Here is a 19,792-nt window from a genome sequence, read left to right as displayed (position 1 = left end):
TGGGCCTTTTTTTCTGGCTGGGGATGAGGCCTACCACACTTAATCTCTCCCCTTTGGGCAAAGACACAGCACAGTTTTCTCTAGAACCATTATCTCAATTGAAATTTAACCCAGCTTCTCGAAGTGAATGTTTTAGACTTTTATGTCTAGCTTTCTCGCTTCCACTTGGCAAGTTCTGCAGAGAGGACCTACTAGTGCATCTTGGAATGTGGAAATGGTTGGCACAGGGCTTCTGCATATAGTCAGGCAGGCTAGGCTGTGCCTTGCAAAGCTCCAGGAGCACCATTCACCTCCTAGTCACTATGGATTAACACAGTGATGATGATTTTGTCATGATGACTTCTTTTAATTGTACACTGTACAGCTAAGGAAAAGAAAATTCTTCTATTTTTTAGTCACATAAAATCCTCTTTTGATCCAGTTGGTAATTTATTTTGTCTTAGGTCTTCAGAGAAACTGAGAAATACCTTGTTTTAAAACTTCAGTGTTTAAATTTACAAAATGTAATGAAGGTAACTTGGATAGATTTAATTCCTTATTATTATCCCTTTGAATATCAATGCAAGTTCATCTTTGTTGGTTTTTAATAATTCATTTGCTCATTCTGGGAGTTTTTAAATTTAATTTTTAGAAAGTAAATATGAGACAGAAGGATTTGAATTTCAGTTATTGTCTGCATTCATATATTTTCGAATTGGTAAGTTCAGTTTCTTGCTTTACATTTCTCATCGATATTTCAAAACACGTATGTCCACAAATCTTCATTTTAATATAATTTATTATTCTAGGCTTTATTCCTTTGAATGAAATATTTTTCATTCAATGTGATATTTTTCTATAAATTTGGCTATTATGCACTACAGATTTATAATTATTTAAATTAGCCAAAGCCCTATTGTGACTGTTTATTTTCTCTTAAAATTTTCAGTAATACAATTTTTTTTGGTCCAAAATCCAAGGACCTACAGGGAAATTTAAATTATTTAAATTATCCCAATTAAGGGAAATATTTTTGAATTCATAAATCTGACAATTTAATCTTGTAGTTGCCCTTCATAACGCTTGCAAGGCTTAGCAAGATCATGAAGAGAAATTGCATTTCATTCTAGAAACTGTGGTAGAAATCTCTGGAGTTTATCTTTATAATTTCTCATTCTTCCCTGTAAGAACCACCAACGCTCATTCCACTATCTATGAATAATTTTAGTTGACAATCAAAATATATTAACCCCAAGTGACCTCAAAGCACCGAAACCCATCGTTTCTTATTCTAAAGGCTGTTTGGCAAACACACTTAAATCACTTATCTGCCACAAGAATTCTTACAAATGAAAAGCTCGATGGACTCTTCTATAAAATAATTCCTAGATATTTTAACCTATGATTTCTGAATTAAACGCATTTTATCTTGCTAATAGACAGGATAGTAAATTTTCCTTGTGTGAGACCTAATTTTAGAGCTGATTGTAAAGACAATCCTACTTAGTTTCAACAGTAAAAATTAAACCTTCCTCCACCTTTGGCCAGAAGAGGGAAGTAGCTGACTGCATCTGAAACATGCATGCAATGATTTTGACCAACTTTTTAACTTCCAATTAATTACCATTCAACAATATTATTGTTAAAATAATGTATACTCTTCAGTGTAATAGTTAAAATAATGTATACCTTTTAAATGCCACTTTGTAAAAGTATAGGTGTATCAGTAATGTATTTTCTCTTTTCATTAACTTACTCCTTGAGGTAATTGGTTTGTCTTAGACTCTGTGTTTGTGAAAATTAATATGTTTGCCAGCTCTGGTCAAGCTCTGCTGTAGGTCAAAATGTTACCAATGGATTTGAAAATGAGTGACAACACAACAAGAACACTCTTCTTATTCTTTAGGGTGTAAACTTCACCCTGTGATATAAGATTGTTATTTCTTAGTTGCTCTACACAGTTAAATGCAAACCCATGGCAACACAGGATATTTTGTTACCTCAAATATTGTCTATATTAATACTTTTTTATGTCTTCTGATGTTTACCTCAAATATTGCTTATATTAATATAAACTTTTACCTCTTCTCAGTTAGGAAGGAATCACTCCTTTAAATTGTCATTTTTACTGTACTATTCTTGCTTTATATCTGGTAATGTATTTGATATATTTGATAATGGTTAAAATTAATCTAAAATGTTTTCCTGACTTAGTTAGTACTCTAAAGGTTAGTTGGGAAAATTTTATGAATAATTGAATAAGAGAAACAAAACAAAACAAAAAAAAAAACAAATTAAGCACCTATTATTGAGTAAACATAGGCATTTAAGTATTTCTGTGTTAATTGTACACATTTCCTTTTTTAAGTTTATGCCAGCTGTATTTATACATTGACATGCTTCCACCATGACAACAGAATGCTAAGAATTTGGTCGTCTTGCCTCATGATTTATTGTATTTATTTAGGCCTTATAGGAACAGGCTTACCAGATGACCATTGAAAATTTGTTGCTGTTTGCTCAGTTACAGACCTAGTTTTAGTAGGATGATGTTGGCATTCAATTTCCTCACTGTATTTTTTTTAAAATTTTTTTATCCTTAAGTATATTTAGCTTTTCTTTTTTTTTCCTGAGTTAATTTCCAAATTAGAAACACTTTCATAAAGAGCCCAAAAGAAAAATATATACCCAAAGACGGCTTAAAATATCAGCTCAAAAATCTATACTTCGTGTAAGTGCATAGACCATTTGTGACACATTCAAGATGCAAGATGGTCACAAATTCTTTGAGATTCCTCTTATCAAGAAGTGAGGTTCTTATGTTCCTTCCACTTGAATCTAGGTAAACTCTGTATACTACTTTGAGCAGTTGTATACAGTGGAAGTGAAGTGGTATTGGTTTTCTGATCAAGATTTTAGGATACTGGTAATTTTTGCTTGCCCTTGAACTCCAGCTGCCATGCTGTGTGGAAGCATAAGTAGCCCTGTGGAGGGTCCTATGTGACAAGGATTTGAGGCCCCTGGCTGAACAGATTGACAGCCAACACCAGCATGCCAACCATGTGAGTGAGCCACCTTGGAAATATACTCTTCAGCTCTGTCCAGCCATCACAGCTGTCACTACGTGAGACATGGATAAGTCATCCTTCCTGAATACTGCTCACATTGCTCATTTGTGAGCAAAATAAATGCTTGTTTTTGTTTTAACCCAAAAAGTTTTGGGCAGTGTGTTTTATAGCAATTCATAATTCTTCATATGTAATTTTCTTTCAAAGAAATGTATTCATCATAAACGATAGAAACACTCAAAAGATGTTTTTATTATATAAGGATGTTCCAATTTCTTTTTCCTAAAAACTTGAACTAATGTACTTCAACTAAAGCAAAGAGCAGTAAAAGTTAAATAATACCCATTTTTTCTTTTCTGCTTGAAAAAAAGCAGACAAAATGAGGGCACTCATAATTCTTTTAGAACACAGATTCTCATTTTCACACTGACTTATTTTTATAAAACAATTCTTTTTTGGGGACCAAAATACACATTTCTACTTAAAGCAATATTCCTAAAACTTTAACAGCCATCAGAATAATCTGGAAGGCTTGTAAAACATAGATTGGAAGGACCTAACCCCAGAGTTTCTGATCCTTAGGTTGGAGGTAGGTCCTGAAAAGTTACATTTTTAAGTTCCCAGACAATGGTGTCAACTATAGTCACCATGTTATGCAATGGGTCCTCAGACCTTTTTCATCTTATAACGGAACATTTGTACCCTTAACCAACTTCTCCCTATTTCTCCCACCCCCCCAGCTCCTGGTGACCACTTTTCTACTCTCTGTTTATATTTTCAGGATCGTTTTCACCTCGATCAATTTTAAATTGAATATGTAACCTAAAATGGAAATGGCACTTTAAAATAAAATTTCAATATCAAGAAATGTTAAATCATACCAACTGACTTGAGTATACGAAATATCAATTAGTTTTGGTCTCATCCAAAATTACTTGGTAGACAATCAAGGACAACATATCACAGGGTTACCACTCTCCCCACAATATAATGCTTTCTTCAGAAAAGCCACCTCTTAGTCCTCCTGTGATGGAGAAGATGGTGGATAAGTTAACAGGAACTCAAAATAGAGGCATGGCTGCTATATGAACAAATAATACAAAAATGCATGAAACCAAAAAAATGAGTGCCTGGAGTAAACATTAATCTCTTTATTATGTATCAAATTGACGTATTGGAAAATCCAAAAACTATCCATATACAAATATATGAAATTTATAGATATATATAAATCAGTTATCTTGAATGATTTGAGCATCTCGATTTTGAAGTACTTTTTAAGATAAATTCAGGAAGTCAGAAAATGGTTGAGAAGTGATAAAATAGATTCAGATTTCAAACAATGTAAAAATCTCATACTGACCAAGAAGCAAATTGAACAACAAAAAAGAAATCAGTGTGATGAAAGACAGCCTACTGCTTCCACAAAGCCAGAACCATGAAGCATACATACAACCTTCGATAGGTTTCTATGACTTCAGTTGGAGCTACTCAAATCTTTTACCAAAAATAGCTATGCATGGGCACAATAGCCACATATTCATAATCTTTTTTGGCTCAAGCACTATTCACATGTCCCTTATTACCTTTAGGTGGGTGGAATATGCTTATTAACCCTTCAAAAAATGGTAACACTTTTACCAGCACAAGCAGGCCAAGCAGTATTACTTCGAAATCATGGCAACTCATTCTTAAACGGAATTAATTTAATGAGGGTGCCTAAAGAAAAAAATCCAGAAAAGGAGAGCAGGAACATTTCACTGTAATGTTTTTCACAAATTTAGACTCTAATCCAGTGCTTAAATAATGCTTGTGTCAAAATAGTGAACTGACTTTCTGTGAAGGGCGTCTTTGAACTGGTTTTTACTTGTGGAGCTGTTTTGTGTACTAAAGATTATCCACTTGTCAAGATGCCATCCCGAAGCCCAGATGAGTAGCTAAAGCTCATTCTACTTGCCCTCAGGACAGCTAAGCTTTGCATTTTTGATGACAATGGAATGCAGTAGTTTATGTCAGGTGTGTGTGTGTGTGTGTGTGTGTGTGTGCGCGCGCATGTTGTTCTAAAGCTTCTGTTTGAGGTTCACGTTACTTAATTATAAAGTAAGCATGAAGTAGGGGAACACCCTTTACAACTACCCTGCACTTTTCATTTTAAGGTCAGGCATCTTGCAAAAATCTGATTTTTTTTCTTCATTTTAGTTCTAGGAATAGTTTTTATAGTTTTTATAAAAACTACTTCTAAGAAGCATAAAATAAATGTTTAAAATGTTACACTAAGTTATTTTGCTTGCCTTCAATAGAGAAATTATGTATTTCTTATTTTTGATTGCATTTTGGAATTCAGGACAGTGAAGGGAATCCTGAAGGTCACTACAGTTATCTTTTTAAATAATAAACTGTTTCTTGAGAAACTGACTTTCTGTGTCTGTAAGCTCACTCAGAATTTTGGGGACAAATGCTGTGCTTCCACAGAAAAGATACTCTTGCTGATTGAGCTTAAAGGTTTTATTTATTTATTTATTTTGGGATTATTATCATCAGAAGTTCAGCTGATATCACTGAATAAAACAATAAAAAAAAGTTTCTTTCTTTTAAAGCTGGGTGTGGAGTCCAATGTGGGGCTTTAACTCACGACCCTGTGATCAAGACTTGAGCTGAGATGAAGAGTCCCACACAACCTACTGAGACACTCAGGTGCCCCAAAACAATAATGTTTTTTTTTTATGTAACCTTATTAAGTAAAGTATTTTATAATGCTTATATAGTGAAGCAAAACATTTGTATCACAAATCTTGGATATAGATAATCCAGGTGATCTGTTTCTGAGACTATAGCCCAAGTAGGGAGAAGACGCTGTGGTATAATAATAAAGAGTGGTCTTAAATCTGCCATTAATCCAAAGCCTTTAAATGACTTTGTTGAAGTTTCTACATATGCAGTAGAGAATTGGACTAGATCTTTGAAATTTAAAATCTAAAAGTTCTATGATTAAAAAGTGATCAGATCCATATTAGAGAAAGCAATCTAATACAACTCAGCCCTCTACTTCCTCCACCCCCATTCTCCCTAATTTATTTTCTGCTGTTCTCCTTTTTCCCTCCTCCTCTCTCCTTCCCCATCTCTTTCTTTTTCTTTCTAACTTCTTTTCTTCCTTCTTTTCTCTTTTCTTTCTCCTTTCCTCCCTCCCTTTCTTTCTTGTCTTCATTGTTTAGCTTATGAATCCTGCCTTTAACGAAAAGTGAACAAATTATATTGCCATAGAGCATGAGGAAGTTATACCAGCAGCTTAAAAGAGGAGATTGGAAATAGGAAAGACACAATTCAAATAAGTGATAAATACTTTGGATTAAAAAATAGTGTTCTTGGTAGAGTCACTGTAGTACCGACAAGAATAAGACAGGGAGCTCTGAGCAGCAGGTTGTGGATGTAGTGTCAGAGACGCCTTGGTGAGCTCTGAGGATTGAAAATCATGTTTAGGAGGACGCCTGGGTGGCTCAGCGGTTGAGCATCTGCCTTCGGCCCAGGGCGTGATCCTGGAGACCCAGGATCGAGTCCCACGTTGGGCTCCCTGCATGGAGCCTGCTTCTCCCTCTGCTTGTGTCTCTGCCTCTCTCTCTCTTTCTGTGTCTCTCATGAATAAATAAATAAAAACTTAAAAAAAAATCATGTTTAGCTATTTAGAACCACCCAGACCACAGCCACTCCAATGAGTACCGCGCTTCAGAAATTCCTTTGCCGACAACTGAGGTTCTCTAGAACACTCATCTTGCCAGGTAGAACTCCTGAAGGATAATTAGTGTTCTACTCAAAGAAGTAAAATTAGTGGAGGCAAAAAGCAAACAAATCCTTGTCATATAAGCAAAACCTGTCAGTAGAACAAGTAGGGCCGGTGGGAGGCAGGACAGTATGGTAAAAAATGTGCAGCCCTGATATTGACTATTATGAGCCTTTTGACACATGACAAATTTTTTTCTCTCTCTGACTCTCAATTTCCTCATGTATAACGTGGAGATCACACTAATTGCCATGCTGGGATGATTGTGAGGAATAAATAAAGCAACACTGCGAAGCACTTCACAGGGTGCCTGAAAATAATGAGTGCTCTCCCTTTGGGTTTTCCTTTTCTCCTCTTTTACCTATTCCCCTTTTCCTTGCTCCTGCTTCTTTTCCTCCCTCTCTCACCATGGAAGAAACAGAAGCTCTTAAAATCCAAATGTGCTGCTGAGTTGCTCTTCTATGTCTTCTGGTCTCAATGGTGGGCGGTTCTTCCTAAGGACTCCCTCCTGACCTCAGTTTCAAATATCCTGGACCCATGAGTTGATCCCCGGGGTATGTGGGGCATTTTTAAGATTCTCTCCTTAACCAGTTGATTTTCCCCTCTTGGGGACTCTAATGTAGTTCCTGGAATTAGAGCTTCCCTAGAGCTATTTATTGGCAATGAAAGACTCTTCATCGTTTTTAAAGAGTAGCTCTACTAAGAAGGAACGATGAGGCCTCTTCTAGGCATATAGGTGCAAACCAAGGCATGATTTTTTTTTTTTTTTTTTTGCTGCTTTATGTTGCAGAACTACTGGGTTGAAATTATTTTTTTCTGAGCATGTTGTAGGATTTCATTTTATATAAAATTTACTATGAAATCTTTCAATGGCACCTCTTGGATTAATCCAGATTGACATTTTTAATAATCTCAGTAGAGATTCTATTTGGGGCATGGCATTCACAGGGTGTCTCAGAAATACCTGAGAAGAGAGGCTCCCTTGGATCCTGCCATTGAGCCCAGTCAAGGGTTCTATACCATTTGACAATCAGTTTAGTTTATGAGCAGTGATACCCGTCACTGGTTTTTAGTTTAAAGAATGCAAAATAGAGATCCTACCAAAGAAAAGTGCTGCCTGAGATAAGGTGATATTCCAAATCCATCAGCATGAAAATCAGGGACAAAACCCAGATGACTTTTATTGTTGACAAGAGGGTAATTTTGATGCTTGGCCTTGGGAAAATGTAGTAGTAGTTCATGCTGGAAAAAAATAGCTTAAAAGTAGAAGTTGTTCCTGGATAAATACAATAAATGCAATAAACACATCTGCCATGACATATCCTTACAACTTTATTGAAACAGTTGCTGGGACTCTGAATAGTTTTCAAGGTCCCTATGACTAGCACACTAGCTGTCGCTGGTAGACATGAGAGGACTGTGCTCTTGCTATGGAACATTGAGAAGTCAGCACAATGGGCCACTATCCAGACTCCATGGCCTGGCTCTCCACACAGTCAGGGTGGCCGGCAGGCTTCTGAAGGAGGAGGCAGCTCATGGTGTCTGCTACAGCCACTGTGCCAGTTCCTTTGAAAGCTTGAAACATTCCTTTTGTTCTAGAAGATACATGAAGAAAAGCAGGATGGACCCTTCATGAAACATGGTGCCATGGACATGTATCTGGTAGGCTGTCTGCACATGGAAGATGTCATGTCCAGCATGGAGCAGGACACGTGTTGCCAAGAGATACTAGATGTCGTTGCCACAGCCAGTATTTCAGAAATTCTAGTGATCTAATATTTCTGAATGTAATTATCACTGAAGATCTGAAATTGATTTATCATTTTAAACTTGTCAAACACTGCATAATGAGTGGTTGAAAGTGCGGCTCATGTTTCTAAGTTTACCTTGAATCTGTCAGTAAAAAAAAAAAAATCTCAGTTTTGTTCTAATTATCTCTAATTAGAATCATTTCTACCTAGGTAACCCAGTACTCTGTGTAGTTGAGAAGCAGCGGTTCTCAGATTTTTGAGGTACCTCATTAAAGTACTATCCATAAGCCAGCCTTTAGTCCCATGAAATCTATCACCAAGCAGGTGGTCAGAGCAAAGAGACACCATGAGATGCCTTGTTGGATACGATTCACCAAAAGGATGCTTACATTTCTTGCCATTCCAAATGACAGGGTTAAAATGTCTACTTATTAGTATGGCTCTATGTCAAGACTTTGGTTTTCATCTAGTTAACTTTAGCTGAAGTCTTTCGTCAGACTATCAAGGATAATTCTGAATATTTTTCTGTGAGTATTCCCAGTACTTTAACACAAGATTGAGTTATGACCTAAAATATACGATTTTTTTTTGTTATTCTGAAGGCAATCTATGTTTATTATAGAAAACTGAAAAAGTAGAAAAACAAGCAAAAATGACTTGTAGTCTTCCTGGTGAGACATGTCCACAAACTTTTAGTGTATTTTCTTATGCGTGCCTCTGTGTGTGTGTGTGTGTGTGTGTGTGTGTGTGTGCGTACACAATGTACACTCTTGGACCAGACTGTATGGAGTGGCTTATCTTCTGACTTTTTTAAAAAACAAAACAAAACAACATTACCATTATGTGTGAAGCATTTCCCTAAAGAATCAAATATTCTTTAGGACATTATTTTTAATATCTGTGTTATTTTTTAATGCTGTCATCATGTGGATAAACCATATTTTATTTATTTTTAGATGGCCCACACTGTCTCCAACCTTATAAATAATGTTGCCATGAATGTTTGGTTAGGAACCTTTTCGAGGCAATGTCACCAGCATGTTCAGGAAGTTTGTATCTGTGTGCACTTTTGCAAGCTTTAGACACAGTTGGTCTTGCTACCCCTATGATGGTTATGGGGGATTACTTTAAGGGATTAGGATATTGGTTAAGAGCAAAGAGTTCGGTTCTGCCTCTCAGTAACACAATCTTTAGCAAGCTATTAACCTTTTTGTGCATCATTTTCCTCATCTGTAAAATTGGGATTAAAATAATAACAAATTCCTGAGTGTTGTAAGAATTAAGAGAGAAAACAGATTTAAAGCTCTTAATATAGCCCTGGCACAGAATAAGCACAGAGTGCTCACTATTGTTAATATTGCAAATGATCATTTGCTAGGCAAAGTATATATCACCATGATTTTGATTGGCATTGATTTATCGTTAGTGAATTTGAACATTGTTTCCCATATTTCTTATTCTTTGTTTTTTTTTTTTTTTTTTTTGTATGATTAACTGTCTGGTCGCGTCATTTACTCACCATGGTAGCCATGGAGATGAGCTTCCCAAGGAGCCATGTCAAACAAAAATGTGTTGCTCCGGGAGCTGAGAGTCCTGTCAGTGTGCCCCCTCAGCAGTCAGCCTCCTCAGAGATTACTTTAGTTGCAGAGGCTGCTGACCCAGAGGTCATGCCCCTTCCTAGGGTGGCCCACATTCAGTGAACGATGAATGTGGAGTTATAAAGGAATGGACATTTTGGACCCACTTGGGATAATTCTGAATGACCATTCTAGCTGTAGAGTCCAATCTTTTCCTCCCCACCCACCACTTCCCCAATATGAAGGTAGCTATCAGGCTTCTATCAAAGCTCCATTTCTCTTCCTGCCTCATCCTGCTCCACAACCCTCATGGATATTAATTCCAAGGACACTTTCAGTGAAGCAACTTAAACACCATGTTTTGTCTCCATGTTGCTTTCTGGAGAATCCAGCCACTGACACCCATTTTTCTCTTGGGATTTGTATTTTTTTGTCGATGTGTTACAGTTTTCTCCATATAAATATATGTCCCATTTACTAAGACTTTTCCTGCTACCTTTTGTTATTTGGTTTTGTTTCAATGAGCTTTTTTGACATGTAGAAATTTTTAAAGCTCAAATTATCAAGTCTATCACTTTTATTGCTTTCAGGCTTTAAAAACTCCGTATGTGATTTCATTTTTAACTCTTTAAATCATTGGGAATACATGTGGGCCAAAGGTGTAAGTTGAGAATGGAAAAAAATTGTGCCCCAATTAATCAAATATAGAAGCACTATTTTATTAAATAAAATTTCCTTCACTCATACAATTTTGAGTACCATTTTTAAAGTTACATTTATTACTTAAAATTATTATATATCTTGTGATTACTTTTAAAAGATTTTACTTATTTATTTGAGAGAGAAAGAGAGAAGCAGGCACCCCACTGAGCAGGGAGCCCGATTCTGGGCTTGATCCCAGGACCCTGGGATCCTGACCTGAGCTAAAGACAAACACTTAACCAACTGAGCCACCCAGGTGCCTCTCTTATGACTAATTTCATGACTATATTGATCAACCTTAGGCCCGTACTAAATTACCTTTATTACCACACCTGTATAGTGTACTTATTAATTTTTTATGATACTCTTCTTAGGATATTCTTTTTAAGGTACACTTCTTTTTCAAAACATTTTTCTGTCCACTTTTATGCGTCAATCTCTCAAATGAGACTTAGAATCATTTTGTCAAGCTTCTATCCTATTTCTCTACCCCCATCAAAATTCCTGTTGGAAGTTGGAATACATTTAATTGTATTAAGCCTAAGAATGAACCTGGTTTATGGTGAACAAGCTCTGTAAATTCACTAAAAATTATTGAATTGTACACTTAAAATGGGTGAATATTTTGCTTTTATTTATTTTTTATTTTTTTAAAAAGATTTTATTTATTTATTCATGAGAGACATACAGAGAGAGAGGCAGAGACACAGGCAGAGGGAGAAGCAGGCTCCACGCAGGGAGCCGGATGTGGGACTGGATCCCAGGACTCCAGGATCACACCCTGGGCCGAAGGCAGGCCCTAAACTGCTGAGCCACCCATGGATCCCTTTTGCTTTTAAAATTACACTTCAGTAGAGCCATTCGGAGAAACGAGTTTTCTATGCAGAAACATGTTACATCTTTAAGCCTTCTTTATACGTATTTTTAAAATATTTATTATTTACCTGACAGAGAGAGAGAAAGAAAGAGAGAGAGAGTAGGGGGAGGGGCAAAAAGAAGAGAGAAGGTGAATCTCAAATAGATTTCCCACTGAGTGCTGAGAGCAATAGGGGACTTTATCTCAGGACCCAAAGATTATGACATAAGCTGAAATCAAGAGTTGGACACTCAACACACTGAGCCACCAACTTTCTTCATATTTTTTTTTCACACTACAATAGTTAATTTTATTTGTTCAAGGCTCATATTGCAAGCATTAAACCAAGCATGGGTCTTGATTCTGTGAGCCCAGATTCACATATTTAGGAAGATAAGAACAAACTGAGATCCATGTATATGGATGAAAAACTAAAGGCTCACAGTTAATCACATCATGGTTTTAAATTTCTCCAGCCTAGAAGCCAAAAGTCACAGATCTTTTACGTCTTTCTGGATGTCCCACAAGGTATCTGCACTTTTCTTGAGCTGGGCAACCTCATCATCCTTCAGCTTCTCGTTGATCACACTGGTTAAGCCCCAAGTGTTCAGGATACATGGAAGAGTCAGGAAGACTTCGTTCTCAATACCATACATGCCCTTCACCATTGTTGACACTGGATGAATCCTGGAGAGATTTTTCAACATGGATTCAATGAGCTCAGCCACACTTAATCCAATAGCCCATTTGGTATATCCTTTTTGCTTGATGACTTCATAGGCACTTTCAACCACCATCTTTTTTTTTTTTTTTTCCAACCACCATCTTATGCACTTCCTTCCAATTTTCACAGTTCTCTGTTCCCATTTCTGGATTCAGTTCCTGAAGAGAAACACCTGCCACATTCACTCCACTCCACACAGCCACACTTGAGTCGCCATGTTTTCCCAAAATCCATCCATGGCAGCTGCTGGGATGAATGCCAAGTTTTTCACCCATAAGACAGCAAAATCTAGCAAAATCCAGATTACACTCTGTGCTTGGATAGTCCACTTAATTTCCAGATAGCATATGTAAGAAAATCCACTGGGTTGGAAACCACAATTAGGATACAATCAGGACTGTACTTGACTATCTGAGGAATAACGAATTTGAAGACATTAACATTCCTTTGCACCAGATTGAGGCGGCTCTCTCCCTCCTGCTGGTGGACTCCTGCAGTCACCACCACAATCTTAGAATTGGCAGTCACAGAGTAATCTTTATCTGCCACAATTTTAGGTGTCTGAAGAAATAAGCTCCCATGCTGCAAATCCATCATTTCTCCTTGAGTTTATCTTCTAAAACATCCACAAGGGCAAGTTCATCAGCCAGAGACTTTCCCAGAGTGCTGATGGCATATGCCATACCAACTTGTCCAACACCCACTACAGTGATCTTATTGTTTGGGATTGCTGCCTCTTTTTCTGCAACTGGTGCAATCAGTTTTTCCTTAAGAGTTGGCATTGTGCCCTGAGACAACCGGCTGTAAGAGTCGCACGAAGAAGGCAATGTTAGTGGCGTGTGTCTCCTCCTGCGCAGGATTTGCCCTTTCTTCATATTTTTAAAGATGTTAGTTGTCTTCACTTCCAGCAGGTTCTGTTAACTTTATGTATGTATGTATGTATGTATGTATGTATGTATGTATGTATTTATTTATTTGAGGTAGTCTCAAGTAAGATACTGTGATTGAATCTAAGGACTGTGAAATCTGAAGAGTAGGATGAACAATGTGGCATTCATAGGATAGCCTGCTAAAGGGATAAAATGGCAGTAGTATCACTAAAACAGTGTTTTTTCTTCATGGATACCAAGCACCAATGTCTTTGGGGCTGAACAGCTCATGTGGATATGTTTAATATCTTGGGGAGAAGAGAGGAGAGCAAGGGAAACATATGGACACTCAAAACTGGGTCCCTCCCATAGAGGCATGCCAGTTTATATTTTTTGAAGAACATAGTGCTAGCCAATCAAACAGCCTCTGTCATCTAAATGCAGCCCATTGGCCTCCAATTTATAGTCTTGGTTTATAGTCACCTGAAATTCATATTGAGTTGCCTGCCTTGAGAATTCATCAGCAACATGACCATAAAAGGAACAAAAAATTATCAAAACACATGATACCTGCTGAATTAGAGGGAGCTGGCTTTTCTCCATAGGCTCCTCTACCCCAGAGGTGACTTTTTAAGGGAAAAAACACAAGTGGGCATCTGGGAGATCTACTGTGTATGAGAGAACTTATGCGGATTCTGTGCTAGCCCATTGAGGTCTTTTCTGTGCCTGACACAAGTTCCAGGCACATATAATTCTTGTATTGCTGCCTGTTCACCACCAATTTTCCTACAATATCCACTAAGGACCTACTTCTATCTATATTGAAGTTAGAAAATGATCAAGATGTTTTTAAAATTTATTTTTAATTGAAATATAATTGACACATAATGTCACAATCTCAGGCATACAACATAGTGATTGGACAAATCTATACATTATTCTATGCTCACCACAAGTTACCTACCATCTGTTACCATACAAAATTATTATAATACCACTGACTTTGTTCTCTATGTTGTCCCTTTTATCTCTGTGATTTATTCATTCCATTAGTGAAAGCCTGTATCTCTCACTCTCATTCACCCATTTTGCCCGTCCCCCTACTCTAGCAACCATCAGTTTGTTCTCTGTATTTATGGGTCTGCTTCTGGTTTTTTGTTGTTGTTTGTTTTGCTTTTTGGATTTCACATATAAATGATATCATACGGTATTTGTCTTTCTCTGTCTGACTTATTTCACTTGAAATAATACTCTCTAGGTCCATTCACGTTGGAAATGTCAAGATCTCATCCTTCTTTATAGCTGAATAATATTCCATTACATATATACATATAAAATGTAGCATATATTATAGGATTTATAATAAATAAATATACATACCACAGAAGGTGATTAAGATTTAAAATTCATTACTTAACTGCATATAATTATCAAAATATATTTCTTCCTGCTAGTATGTAGGTAGCAAGACTTGTGCAATGCTTAATAATGGAATCTTAGTATCATAGGCTTTTTGGTTAAAAATTATAAATAAAAAAATTATAAATATAGGGACACCTAGGTGGCTCAGTGGTTGAGTGTCTGCCTTTGGCTCAGGACATGATCCCAGGTCCTGGGACCAAGTCCTGCAATAGGCTCCCTGATAGGGAGCCTGCTTTTCCCTCTGCTTATGTCTCTGTCTCTCTCCGTGTCTCTCATGAATAAATAAATAAAATCCTAAAAAAATTATAAATATTATTTTATAATTTATTAACATGTGCCTATTTTAGTACATTATAAAAGTCCAATTGTATTTTTACAACACGCTTTCTGGATTTTTATATTTTAATTGACAGGTATGTCTTTTTCTTGCCCAAAGACTCTTACCCAAAGGCTCAGTGAAGGAATGAATATGAATTCATTCATATGGATTTGTGTTAGGTCGGTTCTGATTAGAAGGGGCTTGTATCTTAAAATGATACATAACTTCACCAAATGAAAACACTAATATTTAGTGTATTAATTTAATTAATTTCAGCCTTGTCTTATTATTTAAGAGAAGACATTTTGTTTGCTTAATCTTTAAGATTGCCCAGTAAATTATATTCTCTTAATCTAATATGCTCTTTAGTATTTTTCCAATTGTGAATATCTTTATTTTTAAGTTTTATTTGAAGATATTGTATCTGATACACAAATGGAAAAATAGTGACCAGTATCACTAAGTTTTATAGGTAATACTTATCTTCTTATGCAAAATTTTATAAGCTTAATATTCATTGTTATCTTTATAATTAATCCAGTTGATCTAATTATTTGAATTTTATGTGTCTTAGAATAATATAGAAATAGGAAATATTTGATTAAGTTTCTTTCAGGGTCATAATAATCTTAGGCTTCTTTTTTATTTTATTATATAAGATATTTCATGAAATTGGTTTTAATTAGTAACCAAAATCTTCTCTGAATTATTTAAATCTTTAAATTACTTAAATTATAGTAAAATTAAATTTAAGGCTTTAAACTTTATTTTGGAATTCATCTTCTGCCAAAAAGTTTCCTTCACTGATGCTATTATAATTATACCTCATTCTTTATTTTATCATAATTTTTCAGATGAATAATTGTCAGCTAATGATCTCCTGAGTTAAATTTCATAACCATGACAAGCTTCCAGAAGGTGAATTGTCAAGAAATTTGAGGTTTGACCAAAGTTACAGACACATTGCTTACAAAAGGATACATTGACAAAAAGACCTTGTGCTGTTGCATTTAATAGGAAGAGTACAAACCATTGTTCTAATAACACACAATGTTTCAACAGAGAAAAAGAAGGCATCATCATCATCATCATCATCATCAACCACTATCACCCCACATCTCTACATAGACAACCATTTAAAGAACTCAAAACATGAGCTTTACAGTTGAATGACATCCTGAAAAGGTTTCCCCATCAAAGTCCTTTATTATTTACTAAGACACAAAGGTATTCCAGCCCCATTAGTTAGTAGTCTTTGCTGTCAGCATCTTGATGTCATTTTTTTTTTAAATAAGGAGATTTTCTTCCAAAGTACTTTCAGTCTCTAACTTATCTGTTAGCTGTCAGTAGCACAGTTATTTCTTCCTCTTCCTCGATGTTAAGATTTACTCCCTAAATCAAAAATAAAGAATTCTTAGTCACAAGGGACTCGACATATTTTAGAATGTAAGGAGACAGACAGCACCATAATTAATTTTTAAAAGATATAACAAATATTCTGACAGGTTAGTTTGAATAAATGAAAGCTTATAAGACAGAAAAACTTATTGTGTTTGAAACTACTAAGTATGAATTCTGAATATTTTCCATTTGCTGTAACTATTTGTCAAATTTTGATAAAGTGAACTTTGCCCTCAAGTAGTTGGTAACTAGAGCATAAGCAAGAAGTCAGCTGTCATAGCTGATGGGAATTTTAATTAGGATGGAGAATAGATGTCTAGGGTTGGAGATAAACTTTCCCTCCAGTAGCAGTCTAAAGAAACAATATTGGATTTCTAAGATTTCACTGTCATTACCATTTTCCAGGGGAAAAGAGTGAAAAACTCAGGGAAGCAAGCATTAAAACATCTGTCCTTCCTATAGCTGATGAAATTCAAAAAGTTCTGGACCAAGAACAATGCAAAATAGATGGTCATTTTTCTGAATTACAAGATTATAGGTCACAATAATCAATAACAGATTAATTTGTTAAATAAAAAATTGAGTGCTTTCATAAGCATCCTCAATAATTTTCATGAATTGACGGATAGTGAACTTAGTTTCTAATGCCTTGAAAGAGTCTTCTGGTTTTAGAAATAATAATTTCTAGCATTTGTTCTAGGGCACCATGATAAGTGCTTTATATATATTATCTAATTTAACTCTTATATGCTCTCTTTTGGAGATGGGGAAATTTAAATCTTACGTACTCATTTTGGAGCTTAGATTAAATAACAGCTGTTAGTGGTAGAAGTTGGATTCAAATTTAACTCTATTTACTATTTATATCAGAGGGATATTAAAATCAGATACTTACTTCTGATAAATTTAGAGTAACAAGGACCTCCCACCTGAAAAATTTTGCTAACCCACCAAAAGAAAAAAAAACAGATAAAATATGTGAAATCTCACATTAGACATAAGGCAGAGCAGGACAGTGATTCCTGAGAAGAAAGGGGGAAAAATGAAGGTAAGTCTTATAATTGCACTGGTGTACTACTTGGGGAGAGTCTTCAGGCCACAACATAGGAAGGGGGCAGAGCCAGTTGTCAGACTTGGCTCAGTTGAAGGGTCCACACTGGGAGTATGAGAAGAAATAGCAGCTAAAGTTAGCAGAGAAGACTGGTAGGTTGAAGAGAGCTACAGAGAGAAAGAGATGCAGACATCGTACAGGCTTTGTTTCTAGAGTACAACTGCTGTATCCATGCAAAGAACCTATCTGAGGCCAGGGAAAGAATCACCTGAAAAGATTAATAACAGCAACCTACAGCATTTACACAGGGTGAGTAACAGTACCTGTTCCCACCCAGCCAGAGTGATAAAAACAAAAACAAAAACAAAACTGTGGTTGATAGGACATCTTCAAAATTAGTCCGAGATTAAATGCTGCCTGCATCTCATCTTACAAAGCATAAAGTATGCCTCAAGAGATCAAACTGGTTACAAGTAAAATAATTGCATTCCAAATGAAGTACAAGGTTATTTACAGGAATATAAAATATCCAATACCCAACAAAGTAAAATTTATAATATACAGTTTTCAATAAAAAATTATCAGACAAGTCAAAAAGCAGTAAAATGTAACTCATAATGAGAAAAATCAATCAGAAACAGACAAAGTAATTATATAGATGATAGAATTAGCAGAGATGGACATTCAAAGTTATAATATACTCATATTCAAGAAGTCAGAGAAAAGATGCATCATGTTAAGTAAAGCCATAATTATATGAAAAAAATAACTAAAATAAAACTTCTAGAGATGAGAACTACAATGTCTGACATTAAAAGTGCACTTAATGAGATGAACAGTAGAGTACTTACTGCAGATGAAATGATTACTGAATTTCCCCATTTCTGTTGAGCAGCTGTATTGCATCCAGTTTGAATGTCAACTGGGCATAGAGTTCTGTTGCTATAAATTAAACACTGGAAAATATTTTTTTAAAAAAGAAAAGAATTTAAAAGGAAGCAGAGAAAAAAACCCATACATGTGCAGATGATAAGAGATGAGGATAGTGTATTTCTTATAAGGAACAACGCAAGCCAGAAGACAGTATAGTAATACATTGAAACTCCTGAAAGAAGTAAATGATTATTTCAGAGTCCCCCCTGTCCAATGAAATATTATTCCAAAAAAGAAGATGAAATATTTTCTTTTTCAGGTATGATAAAGCTAAAAGAATTCGTCAGTAAACCCAGACTCTAAGAAATGTTAGTCTTTCAGAGAAGGATTATAATACTAGATGAAAATACAGAGATACATACAAAATACTTGCTCTTATTTTATTTTAAAGATATTTGATTGTTTAAAGCCAAAGTGATAATGTATTAGAGAGTTTACAGCACATAGAAATAAAATTTTGATAGATATAGCACAAGGGCTGGGAGGGTGTCAAAACAAACTACTGTAAGATTCTTACATTGTACTGAAGGATTATAATATTACTTGAATGTAGACTAGTAAATTGAAGATGTGTACTATAGACCTGAATCAACCATTAAAAAAAATCAAAACTAAGGTTTATAGTTAGTAAACTAACAAAAAAGATAAAATAGAAACCATTAAGAAGCTAATTAATCAAAAAAAAAAAGGTAGAAAAAAGAGAACAAAGGACAGATGAATCAAATAAAAAACAACCATCAAGATGATTGATTTAAACTCAAGACTATAAATGATCACAGTAAACATAAGTGGTCTAAACACCATATTAAAAGATGAGAGTGACAATTTGGATTGAAACAAGAAGGCAAGACCCAACCATATATGGTCTACAAGAAACAAAAGGAAAAGGATGGAAAAGATATATCATGGTAGGACTAATCAGAAGACTGAGGTAGCTATATTAATCTCATACAAAGTAGATTTCTTTTTTTTTTTTAGATTTGTTTATTTATTTTAGAGGGAGAGAAACAGTGCATGACCTGGGGGAGGGGCAGAGGGACAGGCACAGATAATCTCAAGCCAACTCTCCACTGAGCATGGACCCCAACAAGGGTTCAATCTCACTACCCTGAGATCATATCCTCAGCCAAAACCAAGAGTCAGATGCTCAACTGACTGTGCCACCCAGGGACCCCTCATACAAAGTAGATTTCTGAATACATAATCCAAAACGTTTATGCCCTGAATAACAGAGTAAATCAAGTAAGTGAAGAAAAAACCTATAGAGCAACAAGAAGAAATAGAAAAATCCATGATTAGATTAAGAGATTTTGACATCCCTTCTCAATAATTATAGGGATGGACCAACAATTAAATGGAAAATTC

The 19,792-nt window shown here is 35.5% G+C and overlaps 1 pseudogene; it reads right to left on the bottom strand.

Annotated features, from left to right (window-relative positions):
- Window positions 1-12,184: 12,184 nt before the first annotated feature.
- Window positions 12,185-13,214, bottom strand: LOC112920469 (L-lactate dehydrogenase B chain-like; annotated as a pseudogene).
- Between the last annotated feature and the right edge of the window lie 6,578 nt (window positions 13,215-19,792).

Source organism: Vulpes vulpes, chromosome 12 (genome assembly GCF_048418805.1).
Source record: "Vulpes vulpes isolate BD-2025 chromosome 12, VulVul3, whole genome shotgun sequence".
In the NCBI taxonomy this organism is placed as follows: domain Eukaryota; kingdom Metazoa; phylum Chordata; class Mammalia; order Carnivora; family Canidae; genus Vulpes; species Vulpes vulpes.
Note: the sequence above shows the minus strand (reverse complement) of the source record. Positions and strands in the feature narration are given on the sequence as shown.